This window comes from Octopus sinensis, unplaced genomic scaffold, assembly GCF_006345805.1.
Source record: "Octopus sinensis unplaced genomic scaffold, ASM634580v1 Contig07825, whole genome shotgun sequence".
Taxonomy (NCBI): Eukaryota; Metazoa; Mollusca; class Cephalopoda; order Octopoda; family Octopodidae; genus Octopus; species Octopus sinensis.
Genome location: NW_021830468.1, coordinates 8,043 through 12,500, shown reverse-complemented (window position 1 = coordinate 12,500; position 4,458 = coordinate 8,043).

Sequence of the window (4,458 nt, the reverse complement as noted above, 5' to 3'; positions counted from 1 at the left end):
GTTGTCTACTCCAGGTAAAGTGCTTAGTGTATGGTTAAATCCAAACACCCAGATGGGTAAGAGCTGGGATGAGAAAGCGAGTAGAGCACACAGTCTCACACAGGTTTTGAATGAAAGCTCAAGCAGAAGAGCCAAGTGCATGAAATGTCACCGTTATTTATCACTGACGTGCTTTGCTTCGTTTTCTTTTCACCAAGACAAACTCGAGCGTTAGTTCTTTGCTTCCAGCGCCAGGAACCACACTATTTTTTGGTTGAAGGTGTGACATAATTCACTGAAGTTTTTCATCTACAAACATATCTAGACAATGACTACGTGTAATTAACTTTTGGTCAAAGGAAACACCAGAAGGACTTTTGGTTCTTCTGGTGGTTCCTTTGACCCAGGCTGTGGGCCGTGTTCACGTGCGATTCAATGATTGCGATTGTGATATATCATATCAAGAATATGTTAGTTAATTACAATTCTCTACCACCCACACAATGCCGTGAGGTGCTTCGTCATCAAGACCAAGCAGCTGGCTTCTCATAAATATTAGGGCAGATTACCGTAAACTCTTCTCATGTTTATTAAATAATCTTTTGAAAATTATTGTGTTTTCGTAAAATAATCTACATACTGTGTGCATTTACTTTGTATAAAAAGTTTGTGACTTACCCCAACACACAATACACACACACACATAATATTATATATATATATATATATATATATATTATATATATATATAATATTATATAGATATATCTATATATATATATATATATAGTTTAAGGGGTGAAAAGGAACACACGAGTTGATATATATGAAAAAACAGTCAAAATAGAAAATGCTAAAATAAAGAACATTTCAGTACCGGTTTCGGTCATTTGAGACCTTTTCAACTGTAAACTTAAATACGATTAAATAATTAATTTAGAAAAAATTAAAAGAAAAGTTTTTTTTAAAGAATATTTGTATAGTGTTCAAATATAAGTGGCATTCTGCCTTTCTATGTCTCCCTTGTTGCACTTGTGTGTTCGAGGCCGTTGTCAAACGGCCTCGAAACAACGGCCTCGAACACACAAGTGCAACAAGGGAGACATAGAAAGGCAGAATGCCACTTATATTTGAACACTATACAAATATCTTTAAAAAAGCTTTTTTTAATTTTTTCTAAATTTAATTATTTAATCGTTACAGTTGAAAAGGTCTCAAAATGACGGAAACCGGTACTGAAATGTTCTTTATTTTAGCATTTTCTATTTTGACTTGTTTTTTCATATATATATATATATATATATAAAATATTATTGGTGAATTGAAGAAATGGAGCTGAACGCAGATTGAACAGAAATCGTTTTATTTCATTCTACACGTGTTTCGAAAGGCACAATTTACCAAAATCCGATTGAATAATGGGACCATATTGTGTCTTTCTCTTCAGGAAGAAATAGGAAATCCGTTGGAAAAAACAAAAACAGAACAGAGGCGGAGCAAAACAAATCGAACTAGGCATATACATCTATCCACGCACACACGCACACAAATGTTATGACGTCTTTACTCTACAGCCGGCTTTTATATAATTTCGTTTTGTCCACCCCACAAGCTTTTGTGCCTCCTAATTGCAACGTTTTTATTGCATGTTTAAAGGGACCCAGGTTACAAGAAAAAAATTATCATCATCATCATCGTCATCATCATCATCATCATCATTATTATTATTCATTTCTTTACTACCCACAAGGGGCTAAACATAGAGGGGACAAACAAGGACAGACATAGGTATTAAGTCGATTACATCGACAGACGACATTACCGCTAGGCATTTCGCCCGGCGCTCTAACGTTTCTGCTAGCTCACCTTATTATCATTATTATTATTATTATCATTATTATTATTATTATTATTATTATTATTATTATTATTATTATTATTATTATTATTATTGTTGTTGTTGTTGTTGTTCTTGATCTTGCTGTTGTTGTTATTAAAACAATACAAAATATGTGGCGAAATATCAGGTGGGTGAATTATGAAATGAGTGCATTAAAAAATATAAGGGAAATTGTAATACGAGAAAGAGGTATGGGGGGGGAGGAAGGAAAGGATCTTAGAAAAAATATTAACAACAACAACAAATAAATACTCATGAAAATGATGTGCCACAAACAACAACAACAACAACAACTATACCAACGTTAACAACAGTCTCATTAACACCAGGACCCACTACCACCGCCACCACCATCACCAGCAACATTACATCAGCAGCAATATTTAAAAAAAGCTTCCCCAACGAACCGCCTTGTCATCAGGATTAACAACAACAACACTAACAAAATCAACAACAACGAGAGTATCAACAACAACAGCTGTTAGAACAATTAAAAGAGATTTTTTGTGATAATAATAATAATAATAATAATAATAATAATAATAATAATGATAATAATGATGATGATGATGATGATGATGATGATGATGATGATGGTGATGATGATGATAATAATAATAATAATAATGATAATAATAATAATGATAAGAAGAAGAAGAAAAAGAAGAAGTAGAGGAAGAGGAAAAAGAAGAGGAAAGGAAAAAGAAGAAGAAGAAGAAGAGGAAAAAGAAGAAGTTGAAGAAGAAGAAGTAGAAGAAGAAGTAGAAGAAGAGGAAGAAGTAGGAGAAGGGGAAGAAGAGGAGGAGGAAGAAGGGGAAGAAGAAGAAGAAGTAGAGGAAAAAGAAGAAGAAGGAGAAGAAGAAGTAGTAGAAGACAATGAAGTAGAAGAAGGGGAAGAAGAAGAAGAAGAAAAGGAGAAGAGAGCTACCATCCACCACAATAGTGCACAATGCACATTATCATCCAGATTAATGACAACAGCACCAACAACAGAAACAACAACAAATGTGTTTGTAAAAAAATATAAGAAACAAAACACAAACAACAAATTAACAACATTACCGCAAAGTACAAGAACAAAACCAACAACCACAACAATAATATGTGTGTGTGTGTCTGTGTGTGTGTCTGTGTAGCATGAACAGATAATCATGAAGATTAACAATCACAACAACAACAATAACACCAACGTGTGCAGCTACAACAAAAACAAACGCAACAGACAGAAAAAAAAAAAGAAAAAAACGCAGGCAAATATATAAAAATTTAAAAAAGAAAATTCAATGGTAGTCGGAACGTTGGCAACAGAAACGCTGGTAATTAGAACGTGTAAAGTGGATGAAATTGAAAAATTTCCCATGAACTTTTAATTAAGTAACAATACCACAACGCATGTGTTTATCCTTGCGTTTTGTTTTTATCAATATATATTTATTTTTATACGCTGTATATGTAAATTCGTCGTGTGTCTCACAGCGTTTTGTCTACAAGTATAGGGCTGTGTCTACGTAGATGTCTGCGTATTCCAGTATAGATACATACACACACGTATATATAATAATATATGTGTTTGTGTGTATATATATGTATATATATATATATCTATATATATAATATATATATATATAAAATATAAATATCTATATATATATATATATATAATATATATATATATATATATATATATCTGCATGAATGTATATGTATCTAAATATATATGATATATAAATGTGTGTTTGTGTGTGTATGTGTATGTGTAAATGTACGCATACGTGTGGGAATATATTGGTATGTTAATATATAATGAAATATTTAATATATATTTCTTAATTCGATTTTTGTTGTTTGTTATTATTCTTTGTTGTTTGCATTTTTAATGATACCGTCTGTAAGATGTTGCGACAGTACAGACTGTAAGAAAGATAAAACAGGCCTACACTTAAACACATATCGTGTGTGTGTGTGTGAGTGTGTGTGTGGTGTGTGTGTGTGTGTATGCAATTATGTATGATATATATATATATATATAGTTACTCCAAACAAGAACAAGGAGAAAACACAACAACGCGAGGGCGTGGAGCAAGTATAGTGTTATTGGGCGCTCAGGAAAGGAAAGAAAGAAGGTAGATTTAACGTTTCGAGCGGAGCTCTTCGTCAAAAACATAGAAAAGGCAAAGATCCAAGGAAGGGAAGACGGAGAAAGAAAATTACCAACGATAGATACGCGGTCACATATTGAGACATAAATATGTACTTATATATATATATGCACACACATATGTATATATAATTGTGTTATATATGTATGTATGTATGTATGTATGTATGTATGTATGAATAGATGTGTGTGTGTGTGTGTGTTTGCGTGTACGTATATATATTTGTGCGTATCTTAAGTATGAATATCTATCTATATTTTTTAGAACGTAACAATGGAAGCAATAGCAGAAAGGGCGCGCATGCGCCGTGCTGGACACTGCACCAGCATTAGTGACCTGTGACATCAAAATTATCATAAATGCCAGAAAGTCAATTCTGGTCTAAGACGGATCCTTCTGGGTAAAAAAAGAAGGCGAGCC